This window comes from Macrotis lagotis, chromosome 1, assembly GCF_037893015.1.
Source record: "Macrotis lagotis isolate mMagLag1 chromosome 1, bilby.v1.9.chrom.fasta, whole genome shotgun sequence".
Taxonomy (NCBI): Eukaryota; Metazoa; Chordata; class Mammalia; order Peramelemorphia; family Peramelidae; genus Macrotis; species Macrotis lagotis.
The window spans coordinates 119,763,702-119,786,844 of record NC_133658.1 but is presented as its reverse complement, the minus strand read 5'-3'; positions in this window follow the sequence as shown (position 1 = coordinate 119,786,844).

Here is a 23,143-nt window from a genome sequence, read left to right as displayed (position 1 = left end):
TTGGAATGCAGCCAAGAATTCACTATCCAGCAAAACTGAACCTTCTCTTCTGGGGGTAAAGATGGACATTTAATGACAAAATAGACTCTCAACTTTTCCTAATGAAAAGTCTAGAGCTAAACAGAAAATTTGGTCATCAAACTGGAGACTCAAGAGGCACATGAAAAGGGAAAAGAAGGGAAAAGGGGAAAAAACTGTTATTCAATAAGATGAAACTGGCTATATCCTCACCTTGGAGAAAGATTCTCATTCTTAAGAATTGTAACTCTATTAGAAGGAATATTACTTAGAAGTTATAGACACACATGACTTGTCTGTGACTCTGAAGTAATGATTTAAATATAATATCTCCTTATAAAGGGAGGACATTAAAAAGATGGGAGGAAGGAGGAGACTGAATGGGGAAAATTACATCAAATGAAGAAGTGCAAAGGACCTGGTTCAAAAATGGGTAAGAAGGGAGGAGGAGAGAACCATGTGAATCTTACTCTAATCAGATTTGGCTCAAAGAGGGATTAACACACACAAACTCAATTGAGTTTAGAAATTTATCTTAACTTTTAAATATTAAGTGGGGAAAGGGGGAAAGGGGAGGAAAAGAGGAACTGACAGAAGGAAGGGAAAGAAGAAAGGTCAAAAGGAAAGAGGAAAAAAGGGGAGAGGGGTTGGATAGAAGGGGACAAACACACCAGTATTCAGAAGCAAAATACTGGGGAATAGGGATAAGGAGCAAAAAGGGGGAAAATACAAACAGAGGGAAGATAGCATGGAGGGCAATAAAGAGTTAGTCATTATAACTTTGAATGTGAATGGGATGAACTCTTCCATAAAACATAAGTGGATAGTAGAGTGAATTAAAAACCAGAATCTTACAATATGCTACTTACAAGAAGCACATTTGAAGCAGATAGATATACATACAGAGTAAAGGTAAAAGGGTGGAGCAGATTATATTATGCTTTAACTGAAGTGAAAAAGGCAAGGGTAGCAATTCTTATCTTAGACAAAGAAGATGCAAAAATAGATTTCATTAAAACAGGTAAGGAAGGAAACTATATCCTCCTAAAAGGTACCACAGACAATGAAGCAATTCAATACTAAACATGTATGCATAAGTGGTATAGCATCCAGATTCTTAGGGGAGAAGCTGAATGAGTTACAGGAAGACACAGGCAGCAAAACTCTACTGGTGGGAGACCTCAACCTCCCTCTCTCAGAATTAGATAAATCTAAAATAAGCAAGGAAGTTAAGGAGGTAAATAGAATGTTAGAAAACTTAGACATGGTAGACCTTTGGGCAAAATTGAAGGGGGACAGAAAAGAATATACCCTTTTTTTCTGCAGGACATAGCACCTACACAAAAATATATAAAATACTAGGGCATAAAAACCTCAAATTCAAATGCAGAAATATTGAATGCATCTTTTTCTGATCATGATGCAATAAAAATCACTTGAAATAATGGACCATGGAGAGATAAACCTAAATCTAATTGGAAACTAAGTAACTTCATTTTAAAGAATGAGTGGATCAAACAACAAATTATAGAAAGAATTAGTGATTTCATTCAAAACAATGACAATAATAAGACAACATACCAAAACTTATGGGATACAGCCAAAGCAGTCATTAGGGGTTATATTATATTTCTAAATGCTTACATGAATAAAATAGAGAAAAAAGAAAGTAATGAACTGAGCATATAACTAAAAAAGTTAGAGGAAGAACAAATTTAAAAACCCCAATTAAATACCAAATTAGAAATTCTAAAAATTAAAGGAGAAATTAATAAAATTGAAAGCAAGAAAACTATTGAATTAATAAATAAAACCAAGAGTTGGTTTTATGAAAAAACTAATAAAATAGATAAGCCTTTGGTTAATTTGATTAAAAAAGAAGAAAAACAAATTACTTGTATCAAAAATGAACTCACCACAAATGAGGAAATTAAAGTAATAATTCAGAACTATTTTGCTCAACTGTATGCCAATAAAGTTGATAATCTAAGTGAAATGGATGAATATTTACAAAATATAAATTGCCTAAGTTAAATGAAGAGGAAATTAAATCCTACATAATCCTATCTCAGAAAAAGAAAATGAACTCCCCAAGAAAAAGATCTCTGGGGCAAGATGGATTCACAAGTCAATTCTATCAAACATTCAAGAAACAATTGGTTCCAATTCTATATATTTTTCAAAATAGGTGAAAATGGAACTCTACCTAATTCCTTCTATGTCACACCAATATGGTACTGAATCCCAAACCAGGAAGGGTCAAAACAGAGAAAGAAAATTATAGACCAATTTCCCTAATGAATATGAATGCAAAAATCTTAAGCAAAATATTAACAAAGTGATTACAGCAAGGTATCACTAGGATAATATACTATGATCGAGCAGAATTTATTCCAGCAATGCAGGGTTGCCTCAATATTAGGAGAACTGCCCAGATGACATGATGGTATACCTAGAGAACCCTAAAAAATCATCTAAAAACTAGTGGAAACAATTAGCAACTTTAACAAAGTCACAGGATATAAAATAAACCAACATATATTCTCAGCATTTCTATATATTACCAACAAGATAACAACAGTTAGAAAGAGAAATCCCATTTAAAATTACATCAGACATATAAAATACTTAGGAATCTATCTGCCAAGGCAGACTCAGAAACTCTATGAAAACAAATATAAAACACTTTTCACACAAATGAAATCAAATCTAAATAACTTGGCATATATCAACTGCTCAAAGATAGGCCAAGCTAACATAATAAAAATGACAATTCTACCTAAAGTAAACCACTTATTTACAGTCATACCAATTAAACTTCCAAAAAAATTACTTTAGTGAGCTAGAAAAAAATTGTAACTAAATTCATATGGAGAAACAAAATGTCAGGACTATCAAGGGATTTAATGAAAAAATGCAAAAGGAGGCAGCTTAGCCTTATTAGATCTAAAATTATATTATAAAGCAACAGATATCAAAACTGTCTGGTACTGCCCAAGAAATAGAATATTGAATCAGTGGAATAGATTAGGTACAAAAGAAACAGCAGGAAATGATTATAGTAATCTTCTATTTGATCAATCCAAGGAGTCACCCTTCTGGGATAAGAACTTACTCTTCAAATAAAAACTGCTGGAAAAACTAGAAAATAGTGTGGCAGAATGGGGATGGATAGATGGATAGTATGGATAGAAGAGGACAAACACACCGGTATTTTAGGATTAGATCAACATCTCACACCCTATACCTAGATAAGATCAAAATGGGTGCAGGATTTAAACATAAAAGACAATATTATAAGCAAATTAGAAGAACAAGGAATGTTTTACCTGTCAGATCTATGGAAAGGGGAGCAGTTAATGTCCAAGGAAGAGATAGAGAGCATTATAAAAAACAAATTAGATAATTTTGAATACATTAAATTAAAAAGCTTTTGCTTTTGCACAAAAAACCACTCTAAGATCAAAAGAAATGTAAATTAGGAAACAATTTTTACAGCTATTGTTTCTAACAATATATAGAGAATGAGTCAAATTTATAAAATTTATAAAAAAACAAAAAACAAGTCATTCCCCAATTGACAAATGGTCAAAGGATATGCAAAGGCAATTTTCAGATGAGGAAATCAAAGCTACCTATAGTCATATATAAAATTGCTCTACATCATTACTGATTAGAGAAATGCAAATTATAGCATCTTTGAGTAACCACCTCATACCTCTCAGTTTGGCCAATATGATCAGAAAAAATAATGATTGATGTTGGAGGGGATGTGGGAATTCTGGGACACTGATGCATTGTTGGTGGAGCTGTGAACTGATCCAGTCTTTCTGGAGAACAGTTTGGAATTGTTCCCAAAGGACAATGAAAATGTGCATACCCTTTGATCCAGTCATACTACTACTGGGTCTGTATCCTGAAGAGATCATGAAAAAGGGTAAACCACCACTCACCCACCCCCCCCCATGTACAAAAATATTTATAGTAGCTCTGTTTGTAGTGGCAAAGAATAGGAAACTGAGGGGATGCCCTTCAATTGGGGAATGGCTGAAGAAATTGTAGTATATGTATGTTATGGAACTCTATTGTTCCATTAGAAATCAGGAGGGATGGGATTTCAGAGAAGTCTGGAAAAACTTGCATGAATTGATCCTGAGTGAAAGGAGCAGAACCAGGAGAACATTGTACATCCTGACACCATGGGGAGATGATCAACCTTGATGGACTTGCTCACTCCATCAATGCAATAATCAAGGATAATTTTAAGGGATCAGTGATGGAAAATACCTATTATTTCCAGAGAAAGAATTGTGGAGTTTAAACGAAGAACAAAGATTATTACCTTCAATTTTTAGAAAAAAAATTTTGCATCATTTTGCTATCTCTAATATTTTCTTTCTTCCTTAAGGATGTTTTTTCTCTCAATGAATTCAATTTTCCTTTATGCATATCATGGAAACAAATATAAAGACTATCAGATTGCTGTCAGTTGAGGAAAGGGGGGAAGGGGGAAAATTGTAACATTCAAAACCTTGCAAAAATGATTGGTAGAAACTACTATTGTATATTATTGGAAAAAATAAAATATTTGAATTAAAAACAATTTAAGAAAAGGTGGAAAATTCCAGTTCTTTAAATGGCATTACAAAACAGTTTAAAACAATCTTGGCAAGGCTGATAATATAACAGCAGATTTTAAAATAATTTTTCTATAGATTTTAAAGTTTTTGACTCATACTCTAATAGCATCCAAATTGTAAAAAGTTGTTCAACATAACTTGTGCAAAAGTTTGCCAGTTTGTGCAATGTAACAAAAAAAATTATTACTTGGAATTTCAAACAGACCCATTTTATATAAGATGACTTCAATCCAGTTAAAGACATTTCCAAATTTCCTTGCCCAGATAGTTAGGTTTCTTCTTACCATAACCAATTTTATATATACTATTCACAGTTTAAAACCTCACACCATAGAACTAGAAATGAAGCCTTCCAAAATAATATTCCAAAGTCTAAGAGTCTCATTCATTACAGTATCAGTTATGCTAAAAGATCTTCACAAAGCATTGGTGTAGGTCTTGTCTGAAGGAATTTGGGGAGATTCATTCATTTGCTAACTTGATATGATTACCTGAAAACACCCCTCCTCCTTTTTTTAAAATAAATAATGGCCTTCCACATCTATCTTAGAGGAAAATTAAATTTTATCTTTATATTATCAGAGCATGATTCAAAACAAAATCTGCATCAAAACAGCAAATCTAAGAATGGAAACTTCAAAAATATATCAGTCTCAAAATATCATTAATTAAAATATGTTGAACAAAATTTTATCAGCATCAAATTATTATAATAAACTAGCTTTCAGATTAAACTTTCAAAGAAAGGGATTTTTACAAGCTTTTTCTTAAATTTAAACCTTTTTTAGTATTTTCCTTTTTTAATTTCTAAAACTACAGCTATCTCATATACAGTCTTAGTTTTAAGTATTATACATGAATTTTAAAGGTCTTAGCAAAAATTAATTTTTAATTATCACAAAGTTTCTAGAAATCACCTTTCCTTGGTCAAAGGTGTTTATAACAGGGAGAAGACTCAGTTTTTCTAAACCAATGAGAAATATAACTAATTAATGTACTCATTATAACAAAATTTTACCAGACCTTTATTTTTAACCATATCACTAAAAATAATCCCACAGTGAATCTCCAAATTAACTCATATATGAATATATCTTTAGATGATACAGGTTTGTGTGTACAAATATATCTTTGGATAAAAATGAACTTGTGAATTACATACCATTTTGTTCAAGGATTTCTACCTGAAGTCTATAACACTGATTCTCTTGCACAATGTTAGATCTGTTTACAGTACCTGTGTAAAACCACTCAGTCAAAACAATGACACAAATATTCAGTTAATAATTTCATAATTTTCATAATAGCCAAGTACCATAAGTCAATTTCCTTTCAAATATAGACAAAGACATGGAAGTTGATAATTTCTCATATTACAATTTTTATAGTTACCGATACTTTATTTTTAAAATCTCAAATATATAGAGAGTTAGAAAAATTACTCTTACTCATAGTCATAGCTGATATAATTGTTTACAAATTTAACACTTTAGAGTGATCTCCATAACTTTAACTTTCCCCATGAATAAAAAAAAACTACAAAATAAGTTTTCCTATAGATTTATTCCCAAAAGTTTGAATGAGAGAAAACTTAACCAGGTGACCCACTTTTCTCCCACCTAGATTAAAGCTGAATATTGCTGATCTACCTGTTTTAGCTAGAATAAAACTACAACTTTTCAGTTTCAATTCTTTCTACTGAAAACAAAGTCAAACTTCCTCATACCCTCTCAATATGCATAGCCATCCATACAGGGATAGGAAAGGTTTGAAGCACTTGCAGTTATTTCTGCCCATTTAGTAAATTTCTCTCCTTCCTTCTAAATTTTTATTCAAAACTTTATTCTCTTTCCTAAATCTTTCCAACCCACTTCTCAAACTATTCTACTTTCTTCTGCATTTCAGTCATACCCCAGACTACACACTCTATTTTCAAAGCCATTTTGATTTTCCTCTCAAAGAACAAAATTACAAAATGCCTGGCAACCTACTTAATACAATCTTTCCAGATTCTGTAGGTTCATGTTCACTTTTCTTTTACATCTGGACATAAGAAATTAGGGAAGTCTGGTTGGGGGGAGGTCAGAGAAGCAATTATGGCAGGGTCAGTTGGTTCTTGTTCTTTGTTATTGTAGATGACCAAAATGACATCACTATGTTTGAGACAAATTACAATGTGTCTGACTGGCTGTTCAGACCAATATGAGCTCAGAATGCTCTACCACAGATCAGGCACAAATAGTTCATGTGTACACCTGGGGTGCTTACTCTAAACTTATGTATGTCACATTTCTTTTGAGGCTGCTTCAATTTTGCCTTCTTTGTAGAGTGCAACCCCCCGCACAGATGAGGACATGCCATATTGGGTGGTTTTGTGTCAGTGTCTTCCACTCTTCACAATCAATTCTAAAGTTCTTATGAGAGGCCTTCAGGGTATTCTGGTTTCACTTCTGACCCTCTTGTGAGCACTTGCCCTGGGAGAGTTCTCTATAAATGTCTTTTTGGCAAGCATATTTCTGGCATTCTAACAACATGACCAGCCCATCATAATTGCACTCTCTGTAGTAATGTTGGAATTCTAGGTAATTTAGCTTGAGAAAGGACCTCAGCACTTGGTATTTTCTTCTGCTAGGTGATCTTCAGAATATTCCTAAGATAATTTAAATGGAAGTGATTTAGTTTCCTGACATGGTGCTGGTAGATTGTCCAGGTTTCACAGGCATATAGCAATTAGGTCAGAACAATGACTCTGTAGACCTTCAGTTAGGTAGTCTAATACCTCTTCTCTCCCATACTTTCTTTTGAAGTCTCTCAAAAACTGAACTAGCTCTGGCAATGCGAGTGTCAACCTCATTGTCGATGTGTACTTCCCTAGAAGGGACACGGTCAAGGTATGTGAACTTGTCCACAGAACTCAAAATTTCTCCATTTGCTGTAATCAATGATTCTACATATGGATGGTATGGTACTGTCTGATAGAGCACTTGTGTTTTCTTGGTGTTAATTGTTAGACCAAAATTAACACAAGCAGCAGATAATTGATCCATATTTTGTGGCATCTCAGCTTTAGAGGCTGCACTGAATGCACAATCATCTACAAACAGAAAATCATGCGCCAACACTCCCTTCACTTTGGTCTTGGCTTATAGCCTTTTCAAGTTGAAGAATTTGACATCAGTGCAGTAGCTGACTTTGGGGTTTTGTTTATTCTCAGTGAAGACATTTGATGACATGGCTGAAACATCATACTAAAAAGCATAGGAGTAAGGACACATCCTTGTTTTTCTCCATTGATGACTGGGAAATCTTGAAAGCATTGTCCACTAACCAGATCTAGGCATGCATGCCATCATGGAACTAATGTACAACACTTATGAACTTCTCCAGGCAACCAAATTTTGCCATAATTTTCCATAAACCCTCACAACTGATATTATCAAAGGCCTTGGTCAGATCTACAAATGTGGTATACAGAACTTTGTTCTGTTCCAGGCATTTTTCCTGGAGTTGTCAGGCAGGAAGCACCACATTGCCTGTTCCTTGACCCTTTCTGAAGCCACATTGGCTCTCAGGGAGGTGACCATCTTCCATGTGAAGGATCAAATTATTGAGAAGAACTCTGGCAAGAATCTTACCAAAAATGACTAAAAGAGAAATATCCCTGTTATTGTCACAAGACAATCTATTCCATTTACCTTTATAGAGATGGACAATGGCAGGGTTAGACAGATGCCTGCATAAGTGGATTGGAGTTGGAGAATGGTATGAATGAAGTCACTCTCGATCTGATGCAACAGAAGGAAGGCGAATGAACTGTGAGTTTTTCCACAGCACATATCCCAATTCTAAAAGTACATTTCAGGATCAATTATATAAAAAAAAAACTTTTCTATTTACAAGACTCAAAGCTGAGCCTTAAGAACTCTGAGAAAAAAGATGGAAGAGAGAGAGTTGTAACTGCAGAAGGCCATCCTTGGGAGAGGAGGGGACTACACCAGGGCAGTTTAGTCTGTTGAGAGAAGGCAGTGAGAAGAAGCTCCTCCCTCAGTGGAGGAGGAGAAGAGAAGGGAAACTGGATGAACAATCAAGACACAGATAAAAAAAACACGAAGACAAATTAACAGCAAAATCACAACAATCTCATGGTCTTATATAATCTAGAGGACCAGGCAAAAATATTTTAAACTGTGTATTTTCTTAAGGTCCTAAAGACCAAGTTTTATATTGATGTTACTGTCCTAGCAATTGTAAGCCTTAGAAACAGAACAATGTTTAGAGTACTCCCAGCATCTCTGGAAAACTGCTCCAAAACACTCCTGTAGTGAGGTCTCAGACTATAGGACAGAGCAGATTCACCAAGAATCACATATCTCACCTTCTAGGGTTCCCAGAGGGAGCAAAGGCTGGAACCCCCATACTCAAGCATACCTAGAACTTTGGGTCGTAGTGACAGCCTTTGAGGCTTCTAGGACAGGGTCCTTGGTAGGCCACTGCAGTACTTACGGTACAGGATCTCCGGAAGGCTGGGCCAGCTGCATTGTGCTCACAGGACACAGTCTCTGGGCATTATGCCAAAGCACATCCTTTCTGGCCAGAAGGGGAAAAACTAAAGTACTACAGAATTAATAGAAGTTATCTTAGAAAATATGGTGGCTTGTATGCAAAACAAAAAGAACTAGTTTACTTGAGAAAATAGACTTCTCATGTTAGAACCAGATGGATCAATCAGGAAACTGGTCAGAAAACCACTGATGAAGACTAAAAATGAGTTTGGTATGTGATCTAGTTTCGGATTTGAAAATCTGAGATGAATTCACGAAAGACTCGACTCTTGCCCAGAAGATTTTAGGGATAAAAAGGTTTATTATCTATTACTGTGTTAACAGAAGCTAAAGGAGAGAAGATAGAGGCAATGGGCTGATCCTCTGAGGGAATGAGCAAGCAAGAAAGTAAAGACAGTTAGCAGAGCAGTAGGAGATATGCAATGAAGAAGGAAAAGTAAGAGGGAGTTACAAATGGAATGGACTAATGTGAGGGAATCTTTGCTACAGCGGGATGGGGGTTACAGGTCTATATAGGGGAGTAGGGTAGGTATACTTGCTAGGAAAGGGGTAAAAGGGGAAGTAAAAAGAAAGTGTTGATGCTAATTCTCACCATCTCAGTGAGTTGGCATCTCAGTGTTCCCCTTCTAAGGGATAGCCCTCAGGGTAATATTTGGAGAAAGAGTTGGGGAGGGAAATCTCCCCATCTTGGTGACTTTACATCTCAAAGGGTTTGAGATATTTATATCTCAATACCCTTAGTATTCCTTTTCCATGGGATAGCTTTTTGGGGTAAGTTTCCAGATGAACATCACAGAAGAAAATAATTTCTGGTATTTGTCTAATATTTCCTCTACTTCAATTCCAAACAAGTCACTTTACATCCATTTGCCTCAATTTCAAAAACTATAAAATAGGAATAAACAAAAACAGTGAGGATCAAATGAAATTATATTTGTAAAAGTACTTAGCCCAAGTATAAATACATGTTCCCACTACTCTTTTGAGGAGACCAATAATGCTACCCTAGAATGAGGACAAGGGGTCAATTTGATGAAGCTATAGGAAAATCAGTCTGTGTTTTGTATTTCATTTGCATGGAGGATATAGTCATGCCTTCGAGAATATCTCCTTGAGTCTAAGTCCATTCATCCCTTAAAGGATGAATAATATCCAAGGATGATTTTTCTGGATCAGAGTATATTAAAAGCATTCCTTTGTACTATAAAAGATGCAGGGAGTGTCAAGTCAAAACAGTTTGAAGATGCTTGGAAAGAGAAAGTGACATAAACTTATTTGATATCATGGATCCAAAAGGTAGCAGAGAGAGGGAGGACTTAACCTTGGTTTCTTACAAATGCAATCTCATAAGTGACGAGAGAGAGAGAGAGAGAGAGAGAGAGAGAGAGAGAGAGAGAAGTTTCTAGATTCATTTTGAAGAAGCAAGAGTGTATCTTCTCAGTCTAAGAGATAGCATCCAAATATAAGCTACCTCCAAGATTGAGATTTTTTTGCAAGGTAAATGGGGTTAAGTGGCTTGCCCAAGGCCACACAGCTAAGTAATTATTGAGTGTCTGAGACCAGATTTCAACCCAGGTATTCCTGACTCTGGGGTGGTGCTTTATCCACTACACCACCTAGCCGCCCCAAAGATCGAAGTTTTCCATGACTAGATTTCAGAAGGTTGCCGTGAACTTGTATAGGGAATACAATACAGTTTTATTTTCACTAATCCCAGACTGAAATTTAACATTTCTTTCAGTAATTTAAAAAGCAATTAATCTAGGGGTGGAGTCAAGATGGCAGTGTGAAGGCAGCATTTCCCAGAGACTCCTCCCCAAAACTCCAGAACCCACAGAAAGACAGTGATGGATTTTTCCAGTCCAAGATAAATTAGAAGTTCCATGGGAAAGGTCTGTTTCACTGGGACCGGGGTTGGAAAAAAGCCACAGCTGGCCCAGCCCAGCCTCTCAGAGATCACCAGGAACAGCTTGAAAGGGGGGGGGAGAAAACTCTGTGGCACAAGAATGAGTGTGGAGTGAGGAGTACCAGCCTCAGAGCAGCCCAGCAGTGAGAACCTGCAGTGGAAATTGGGGAAACCAGAATGTACTTCCAGAGAACAACCCACAGATGGTAAGGGGGTTGGGGGAAAACTGCAGAAATCTCTCTGCTCTCCCTGGGGCAGGAATCTGCTGTTTGCCCACACTCAGATCCAGATTGCAGTTTGGCCTTCCATGCTAAGATAGCAGGGCTCCTCCTCACAGCTCCAGGACAGAGGGGAGCACCTGTGGTCATCTACACATCAAAGCACAGACAAGAGAACATATGACCTTGGAGGAAAAAAGTCCCCATGGGGTGTCCCAAAAAGCCCCCAGCCTCTTGGAAGTGCTGTAAATTAGTCTTGGGATGAGGAAATGGGCAAACAACAGAAAAAGAAGAATCTGACCATAGAGAATTACTTTAGTCCCATGGAAGATCAAAACACATACTCAGAGATGACAAAATTGAAGTTTCTGTATCCAAAACCTCCAAGAGAAATAGAAAATGGGCTCAGATTATAGATGAACTCAAAAAAGACTTTGAAAAGCAATTAAGGGAGGTGGAGGAAAAATTGGGAGGAGAAATGTGAGTGAAACAGAATAATCATGAAAACCAAATCAGCAGCTTGGTGAAAGAAATACAAAAAAAATGCTGAAGAAAATTATATGTTAAAAACCAGTTTAGGCCAAATGGAAAAAAGCAAAACAAAAGGCAAATGAGGAGAAGAATGCCTTGAAAAGCAGAACTGGCCAGCTGGAAAAGGAGATAACAAAGTTCTCTGAAAAAAATAACTCCTTCAAATGCAGAATGGAACTAAAGGAAGCTGATGACTTTGCAAGAAAACAGGAAGAAATAAAACTCTTCCAAAAAAGCCAAAAATTATAAGAAAATGTGAAATATTTCATTGGAAATACAATGACCTTGAAAACAGATCCAAAAGAAATAATTTAAAAATTATTGGGCTACCTGAAAGTCATGACTAGGAAAAGAGCCTAGACTTCATTTTTCAATGAAAATTGAAGCAAAATTGTCCTGAGATCCTAGCAGCAGAGGGTAAAACAGAAATTGAGAGAATTCACCGGTCACCTCCTGAAAGAGATCCCAAAAGAAAACTCCCAGGAATATTATAGCCAAATTCCAAAATTCTCAAGTCAAAGAGAAAATACTAAAAGCTTCTAGAAACAAACAATTCAACTATCGATGTTCCATAGTCAGGATTACACAGGATCTGGCAGCATCTACATTAAGGGCTCTTAGGGATTGGAATATGATATTCTGGAAGGCAAAAGATCTTGGTTTAAAACTGAGAATCAACTATCCAGCAAAACTGAACATCCTCTTTCAGGGGAAAAGATGGACTTTCAATGAAACAGGGGACTTCCAGACTCTCCTATTGAAACAACCAGAGCTGAATAGAAACTTTGATCTTCAAGTACAGGACTCTGGTGAACCATAGAGGGAGTGGAAGAGAGGGACTAACTATGAGGAGTTTGATGATGTTGAACTGTTTGTATTTCTGCATGGGAAGAAGATATTGATAACTCATATGAACCTTCTCATTTATAAGAGATGTTAGAAGGAACCGATATGGACAAGGCATAGGAGGGAGCTGAATATAGTGGTATAATAAGTAAAAAGATGGTGTCAATGGGTGATAAAGGAAAGTAGTGGGAGGAAGAGAAAGGAGAGGAAGAAGGAGCTAAGATATTTCATAGAAGAGTCAAGCTTTTTTCAATGGACTGGAATGGGGGAGGTGAGGGGGAATGAATGAGCCTTCATTCTCATTAAAAATGGTTCAGAGAGGAAATCACACACACACACACACACACACACAATAGGGTATAGAAATCTATCTTACCCTGGAGAAAAATGAGAAGAAAGGGATGGGATAAGAGGGAAAGGGGGGGAGGGAAGGGGGAATAGCTGATAGAAGAGAGGGTACTCAAATACAGCACACTTTTGGATAGGATGAAAGGAAAGAGAATAAAATAAATGAAAGTGGGGAGGAATAGAGTGGAGAGAAATACAGCTAGTAATAGCAATTGTGGGAAAAAATATTGAAGCAACTTCTCTGGTGCACTTATGATAAAGAAGGCAACTCAAGGGGCGGCTAGGTGGTGTAGTGGATAAAGCACTGGCCTTGGAGTCAGTAGTACCTGGGTTCAAATCTGATCTCAGGCCTTTAATAATTACCTAGCTGTGTGGCCTTGGGCAAGCCACTTAACCCCATTTGCCTTGCAAAAACCTAAAAAAAAAGAAGGTAACTCACCCTAGAGACAGAGCCATTGGAATCTGAACACAGACTAAAGTACATTTTTTTTCTCTCTCTCACTATTCTTGAGGTTTCTCATCTTCTTGGGGGGTATGTTTACTCTTATAACAAAATTATTAAATAAATCATAAAGGGTAAAAAAAGCAATTAATCTGAGGAGTTCATATATTTTGCTAGACTCCAAGTTAAGAATTAAAATTCTATAGGAATGCTGATAGTTTCCAAACTGAGGATCAAGCACATTGCCCATACCTAGAGAAGTAGCAAAGAGCTGAGCCTTAACACAGATCACAAATCTAGACTTCATTGTTTTCTACTACTGTAATTTATTCTGAAAGAACAAGTCCAGTTGGAAAGAGGCATTTTTCTCTAAATCCATTTCCCTTCTAGAGGGAGGGGGAAGAATAATTACATCAATTACTTCTGGGTTACTGTTATTTCTTTGTATAGTTTTGCATTTTCTTGGGGTGAAATAAAGGTTGTTCTTTGCCTGATATGCCTTGTTATCTTGAATTGTTGTTCAGGAAGTGGAGACCTTTTAAACCCATCTGTGGGTTCTAAAAATGAACTATATTTTAAGTTTCCCAGAGGAAACTCTGAGTGGAGAAAAAAGTGAACCAGAAAGATTTTTAACAAGCCCCTAGAATTGAATCCAGTATATGCATATCTAGAGTATGGGATTCTAAATCAGGGTTATGCTTATGACTCTTCACCATGTCCTGTTAAAGGTGTCTTAGTATAATGGATATATGCTAGTTAAGGGGTTAAGAGGACTTGAGTTTGAACTTGGTCTCTGACACATTAGCTCTGTATTCCTGGGCAAGTCATTTGACCTCTTTGGGCCTTAGTTTTGTCAACTGTAGTATGGAATTAATACTATCCCCTACCTTAAAGGGTTGCTGTGAGGGAAAATGAGATAATAGATGTAAAATGCTCTATAATTTTTTAATCATTATATAAATGTTAGCAATTATTATTCCATGAAATTTTGCAAATGAATTTATATTTCAAATTGATATTGCTTTTAGTTGACCTGTAAACCCTGAGCACTTGCTCCTAAGAAAGGAGTTCAAATAGGGCCAGCAACAGCAAAGTGGATAGTCCTGGCCCTGGAGTCAGGAGGACTTATCATTTGGAAACATCTTTAATATTTGACTGTTTCTCTTTATTCACACAAGGACCAACTCCAGCTTCAGACACTTAATAATTATCTAGCTGTGTGATCTTGGGCAAGTCATTCTTAGCCCCTTTGCCTTAAATAAATAAAAAAAATTAAAAAAGAAAGGAATCCAAGTAATCTCTTATCATGAATCTCAGAACCCCTAATGGATGTACCAGGTGACCTTTGAGTCCCACCCAGACATTTAGAGCTGAGGACTTGAACCATAAATTTATCTGCTTCCAGATGTACTGCATCCATAAGTAGCCTTTCCCCAAGTTAATACAATTCCTTAATTAGTCTAATTACTTTGCCTCTATTGCTGAGGTCTCAAAATTATCAGAGGAGTAATACTTATGAAGACAGAATAAATAGTCACCTTACTGGAAAGAAACTCTAAGACATTTCAGGATTCTGCCTCTAGACAGTAAGGGAAGTAGGCCACTTCTTCTGAAGAACATACCTAAGGCATTGTATGGACAGAGTATTTAAATACAAAGTCATTTTGGAGGGAGAAACAGCTTTTGCTGTCTATAACATTCATAGGATATCTCTTGTGTATGCCTCGTCCTCTATTATTTTGGGATAAGGCTACAGAGATAGAGTTCAGTGAAGCCCATGGGCACCTAATTACCAAATTATTTTTTCTTAACCACTAAGGTCTCCAACTCTGTCAAATGCAGTGAGATCCTTCAGTCATTCCATTAACACAGGAAACACTCTCTTAAAAATATCCACACCATTAATAGACAAAATCAACATAAATAGTAATCATGCATAAATGATTCACATATTGGTAATATATGTGGAAAGACAAATCATCCTTTTGACACAGCTGCACCTTTGTTGTCTTCTGATGATATCATCATGCTGTTTTCACTATACCTGTTTCTGCAACTTTAATCAATCAATCAATGCATATTTATTAAGCACCTACTCTATTCACAAAGAGTTTTACATTCTGGTGAAGAAGACAGATTATATATAAAAATATATGCAGAATAAATATGAAGTAAAAATATCAAAGTATACAAAGCTGTTTAATACAAGATAATTAAAAAATAATTCTTTTAGGTTTTTTTTTTGCAAGGCAATGGGGTTAAGTGGCTTGCCCAAGGCCACACAGCTAGGTAATTATTAAGTGTCTGAGGCCAGATTTGAACTCAGGTACTCCTGACTCCAGGGCCAGTGCTCTATCCAGTGAGCCACCTAGCTGACCCTAAAAAATAAAATTTTTAAGAAAACTTTTTAAAAAATTAAAGAACTAAATACAACATAGTTTTGGAGGAAGAAAGACCTCTAGAAGTTGGAAGAATCAGAAAAGTCTTCATGGAGAAGATGGTACTTGAGCGGTATCTTGAGAGAGGAGAGAAATTTATAAGACAAGGTAAGGAGGAAATGCATTCTAGGAATGTGAGATGATGAGTGGAAAGGGGGAGAGAGAGGAAGCCAGTTTGGCTAGATTGCAGAGTGTGGATTGAGAGGAATGTGCATGACGGTTCAACCCAGTTTTGATAATTATTACATTTTTAGTGCAAAGAATTATACCTCAGAAATATGTTATCACTACAAATCAGGGTTTTATATATTGTTTTGTTGATTGTCTACAAGTAAGAAAGTGATGGAGAAAATTATTAACAGATTAAACTTAAAAGCGTGTCTTACATACTTTTTTTTGAAAAGCTGGTTGTCAAACATTTACCAACATACTCCTGGAGGAAAATAATGTCCAATGAAGCTGGAAAAAATAGTTTGGGGTTGAGTTGTATAGGACTTTAAAAGTTGAATGTAAGAGAGGCAATAGGAAGCCACTGGATTTGATTGAGTTGGAACTTGGCATGGTCAGATCTGTACTTTAAAACAAGGTATGGGATGAACTAGAGTGGGCAAAGTCTAGAGGCTGATAAACTAATCAGAAGATTGTTGCACTATCTAGGTGAGAGAGTGATTAGGGTTTGAACTAAGTAAGTCCTTGTGTGAATAGAGAGAAATGGTCAAATATGAGAGATGCTTCCAAATGACAAGATTTGACAATTGACTGGAAATGTAGGATGAGGAAAAGTAAAAAGTTAAAGACAATCATCAGTCAATCAATAAGCATTCAGTGACTATTATGTGCCAGACACTATGCTAGACATTATGGCTACAATGAAAGACAAAATAGGACCTACATTTAAGGAGCTCATAATCTAATGAGGGAAATAACATTCAAATAGCTGTGAATACAAATATATATATGAGAAATTGGAGATAATTAATCAATAAAGTGAAGACACTACTGTAAAGGGTGATCAGAAAAGAATTTTTTATAGAAAAGATGAGATTTTAGCTAAGACCAGAAAGAAACCAAGAAAGGCAGGAGGTAGAGATAATGAAGAAAGTGTTGCAAATAAGGAGAATAACCAGTTGAAGTACCCAGAGTTTGGAAATGGAATATCTTGTGCAAGAAAAAACCTAGAAGCTGGTGTCACTAAATCCCAAGATTTTATGGAAAGAAGTAATATAAGAAAACTAAAACGGTAGGAAGAGGGCAGGTTATGGAGGATTTTATATTTACCCCAGAAATGCCATGGAAGTTTATAAAATAGGAAGAGTGAGATGGTCAGATAGGCTTTTGGAAGATTGATTTGCCAGTTGAATGGGGGATTAACTGGAATAGAAAGAGACTTAAGATAAGACAACTGACTAATTGGCTGTTGTAATTGTCTAGGCATGAGATGATATAGGCCTACGCTAGGGTGGTGGCAGTGTCTGGGGAGAGAGAGAAACTTAGAGAAAATATGTTACAAAGATAAAATCTATGCAACCTTTCTATAGGAAAATAAATTGAATTTATGGGTGAAGGTAAGAAAGTGAGGTGTGAAGGTTAACACTTAGATTGCTAGCCTGGGTGAGTGAGAAGAGGGCGGCATCCTCATTGATAATGGGGAAGTGTAGAAGGGAGATGTATTTTGGAGAAATATAATGAGTTCAATTTTGTACTTGAATTTAAGATATTCACAGAACATCCAGTTTGAGATGATTAAAAGGAAGTTAGAGAAGTAATTCTAGAGGTTAGGAGAGAGGTTTCAACTGGATAAGCAGATTTGAGAATCATCAGAATAGAACTGATAATTAAAATCACGAAAGCTGTTGAGATCACTAAGTAAAACAGTATTTAAATAAAAGAGAAGACAGTCCAGAACAGAGGCCTCGGAAACACTTGCAGTTGGTTGGTTGAATGAAGATCCAACAAAGGAGACTGAGAAGGAATGGTTAGTCATGTAGGAGAAGAACCAAGAAGAAGAACCAATCAAAGTATACAAAGTATACAAAGCATACAAACCAAAAGAGAAGATATCAAGGAGAAGAGAATAAGTAACAATTTCAAAGGTTACAGAAAAGCCAAGGATAAAGATTGGAGTGATTAGATTTGGCAACCAAGAGATCATGAGCCACTCTGTAGAGAGCAATTTTGGTTGAATTGATAAGATTAGAAGTCAGACTGTAGAGAAGTGAGAACAATTGGAGACATCGAAAATAGACACACTTCTCAAGAAATTATACACATGCTGGGATAGACATAGAGATAGATGTATATATATATATATATATATATATATATATATATATATATATATATATATATATGTACCCTAATATGTATTTATGAATATATGTATACACACATATCTATGTAAGTTTACATATGCGATATATCCAATATTTGTCTTTCTATTGCTCTTCATTCCCATGTCACTCACTGTCCATTAGTTTTTCCAATTTGAATATATCATAATGACACAAACTCAACTCATTTAAAACAGAATTCATTATCTTCCTCCAAAATCTACCACTCCTCTGAATTTCCCTATGACTATCAAGGGAATCATCCAGTTACTAGGTTTGCAGCCTCAGTATAAAGTTCAAGTCCTCACTCTCTCTCCCCACACATATCAGTTATCAAGTTCCATCATTGCTCTCTTTGCCATATCTCATGTCCCTTTATTTCTGCTCCCATGACTAACTCCTTAAAAGAGCTATGTGTCTTGTTCAATAGACCATACTGATCTCATAGTCTCTACAAAGACATTGCAGTCATCTCAGCTTGTTTCTTTTAAGGTTTAGTGACTAAACACTGTACCCAGCTTGCCCAGATATAAACCTATTACTGGAAAACTATCTTGGTCTATGGCAGTGACCTTCTAATTGGTTCTTTCCCATTTCAATCCCATGACTAAAGTGATTTTCCCAAAGCATAGGTCTGACTATGTCCCTTAGCTACCCGGTAAACTCCAAGCACTTCCTCTAATCCCTAGGGTCAGATACAGACTCTTCTATGTGACACTAAAGGCCTTTCATAACCTGAATCCAATCTACCTTTTCAGCTTTTTACATTCTCATACACACACTCTACAATCTAACCAAATAGTCTTGCTTTACTTCTCACAAAACACTTCATTTCACATCTCTGTGTGTTTTTACAAGCTGTACTTATGCTTGAATATACTGTTACCTCATCTTTACCTCTTAAAGTCCCTATTTTTTCATCAAGGTTCAACTTAGGCATCTCTTCTTTGAATTCATTCCTGATGCTTTCAGATGCTGGTGTCATTTTCTTGCAAATAACTTTGTTGTTGTATATTTATTTTTTTATATATCTTAGACTGATCTATTATTACATTGCCATAATTTCATTGTGTCTGAGTAAAATTCTAGGGAAATTTGATTTTACAATTCCAGCATCCATATACTATTGGCACTGTATTATTCTTTGAGAAACACCATAACTAGAATACAAGGACAATGTTTCATTATTGTCATTCCATTGAGTGATTCTTCTTCTACTTTCCAGAGAACACATTGTTTCATGGATAGACTCCATCATCCTATAAAGAATCTTATTCACTTAAAGAATTTGGGAAGAAAGATTGGATAAAGATAATGCTTTGCTCTTGTTTGTATTGTACTTATTTTCCTGGCAAATATAGTTTTTCAAATTTAACTGAAAATCAAAGAAGTGATATTGTGTATACAAAGTCCTTGGTATTGGTCCTGGAATATTAGGGCATAGCCTTCTTATCTGGTTTTAGGTCCAATACTACTCATATTATGAAAAGTAGCCAAAGATAAGTAAGTTGAAAAGTTATTTACTAAAGTTTTACATCAGACATATTCTTTTGCAGGCAGTGAACTAATTTGATATGTTTTTAAGGGATATGAGATTTATCTGTTCTTCTTTTCTCAGTTTGAGATTTCTACTCTCTATTTCCATAATCACACTAAAGAATTTGACCTATTTGCATTCATGGGAAAAAACCAAGCTGGTAAGTGACCAGACTCTGATATGTAGATGAATAGAAAACCTATAGCTCTCAATTCATCAGAATAAATGAGTATGTCACAGAGTTGACAAAGGCAGGAGAGCAAAGTAGATTGTTTTTGGAAAACTAAAAAATTGTTTTAACAATCACAACTTTCTCTCTGAGAGGTCCATCTTTTTTAATGATAGTATTCCAATGTTATATGATTCTAAATCATGTAACTGTATTGTGTCTAAAGAATTGAGAATGGGAATCATATAAAGGACAATGAAGAAGGAGAGTGTTACCAAGGTCATCCAATGCATCCCAAACCATTGCTAGTTATCTTGACTTTTGTCTTGACACTGAACTTTGATGAATCTGGAAAAGAGAGAGAGGCTGACAACTTTGTATAACTCCGATTCACTTAAATCCAATTCATGCATAAAGAAATAGATGGTGAAGATGAGAAAGGTATTTGTTAGACATTGTAAAGAGGAAGGGAATAAGCTAGCTACAACTATATGCCAGTCTCTATTCTATTTTTCCTCATTTTATAGTTGAGTAAATTGAGGCAAACAGAGGCTAAGTGACTTGCCTATGGTAACAGTTTGTAAGTGAGTCGTCAGATTTGAATTTAGTCTTCTTTTCTCCAGACTCATCACTCTATCAATTGTACCATTTATATAATCCTTATAAATGAGGAATTATGAAGGAGAAGAGATGTGAAGGATGTTATCAAAGAAATGTAGGAGCCAAAAGGGAGATACCCTAGTGACATGATGAGGATTACTGATAAATATACTGTATGATCTTTTTGCTATCTTCAATATATCATGAGAAAGAAAGGGAGGTCTCCAGGATACTGGTGAAATTCTCTATGTCAAACTTATGGGAGAACCTGGACAAGAGTCTCCACAGAATGAGCACATGTGTGACCTATAGTATTGTAAAGAATAACTACACTGATGAAACTAAATATCCATCTGGGTACTGTGGTTTGTTCTAAGCACTGAAGTTTAGTAGAGGCATTCCTTTACTAGAAACTGTCCAGAGGAAAGCAACCAGGCTGATGAAAATTACATTCATGTCATATGAAAATCCATTGAAAGAAATGAGAATCAGGGGCGGAGCCAAGATGGCAACAAGAAGGGATCAAGTCTTAGGAGCTCTCTGATAAAATTCATCAGCTAAGGACTCTAAACTTTCAAGAGACAGAACCCATAAAGGGACCCAGTGATGCAGTTCTCCTACTCAAGGTAACCTGGAAAAGAGCAGAAAGGCTCTGCTCCCCGGGATTGGAGAGGCGGCCTGCCAGAGGGGTGGCCCAGCCAGAGACAAAGAACTTCAGCCTCCCGGAGGCAGCCCCAGGGCGCTGGGAGTCTCAGCCCACAGCAGCCGGGGAGTCTCCTGAGCTGCACCCCGAGGAGCACCGGGCACAAAGTGGGGGAACAGTGGGGGAATTCTGCCATAGGGAGCATGTGGAGCCCAGCCCTTGGGGCACACAGCAAGCAAGTGGTCTTTCCCCAGCCCAGATCCAGGAAACAGAAGCAGGTGGAGCTGGTAAGCAGGAGCCTCCAGGGCATGAGCCCATTGAGCTGAGGGAGAGGAGTGAAGAGAGACTGTGAGCTAGGTCCTCTGCCCCTGGAACAGGACTCTGGGGCTCTGACCACATTCAGATCCTGATCACAGTCTAGGCCCCCCCAAAGAACAGCAGGGCCCCCCCACCTCAGCCCCGTGGCAGAGGGGGGCGCTTATGGTCATTCATAGACCAGGAGGGAGGACAGAGCCTCACACACTGAGACCCTTGTGGGAGTGTCCCAAAAGCTCAGGAAGCACCCCAAACCAGGCCCAGCAAAGAAACAAAAGGAAGACTATTGAGAAATATTTTGCAAATGAGCCCAAGAAGGATCAAAATACTCAGTCTGAAGATTAGGAATCACAAGTGCCTGCATCTAAAGACTCCAAGAAAAACAGAAATTGGGCTCAGGTTATGAGAGAGCTCAAAACAGACTTTGAAAATCAAATGAGGGGGTTAGAAGAAAAACTGGGAAAAGAAGGGAGAGAGATGCAGGAAAAACATGAAAATGAAGTCAGCAGCTTAGTCAAGGAAATCCAAAAAAAATGCTGAAGAAAATAGCATGCTAAAAACCAGCTTAGGTCAAATGGATAAAACAGTTCAAAAAGTTATTGAGGAGAAGAATGCTTTAAAAAGCAAAATTGGCCAGATGGAAAAAGAGATAAGAAAACTCTCTGAGGAGAACAAATCTTTCAGACAAAGAATAGAATTCAGGGAGCTTGATGAATTTAAGAGAAATCAGGAATCAATACTTGAAAACATAAAAAATGAAAAATTAGAAGAAAATGTGAAATATCTCATTGAAAAAACAACTGATATGGAGAACAGACTTAGGAAAGATAATTTAAAAATTATTGGAATACCTGAAAGTCATGATCAGGAAAAGAGCCTTGACATCATTTTCAAACAATTACTACAAGAAAATTGCCCTGATATTCTAGAAGCAGAGGGCAAAATAGAAATGGAGGGAATCCACTGATCCCCCCGAGAAAGAGATCCCAAAAAACCAACCCCTAGGAATATTATAGCCAAGTTCCAGAACTCCCAAGTCAAAGAGAAAATATTACAAGCAGCCAGAAGGACACAGTTCAAATATTGTGGAGCTGCAGTCAGGATCACACAGGACTTAGCAGCAACTACATTGGAAGCTCGTAGTGCTTGGAATATAATATACCAGAAGGCAAAAGAGCTTAGAATGCAGCCAAGAATGAACTACCCAGCAAGGCTGAATGTCTTCTTCCAGGGAAAAAGATGGACTTTCAATGAACCAGGGGAATTTCAAATGTTCCTTTTGGAATGGCCAGAGCTGAACAGAAGGTTTGATCTTCAGATACAGGACTCAGGTGAAGCATGGAGATTGGAGGAGAGGGGGGAAATATGAGGGACTTAATAATGATGAACTATATGTATTCCTGCATAGAAAAATGACACTGATAATACTCATATGAACCTTCTCAGTTAATAGAGCAGGTAGAGAGAGCTTTTATAGTTGAAGCACAGGAGAAAGCTGAATTTGAAGATAAAATATGGTGTAAAAATGGAGTCAATAGAAAAAAAGGGAAATGTAATGGGAGAAAGAAAAAGGAGAGGGGGAATAGTCCAAGTTATTTCA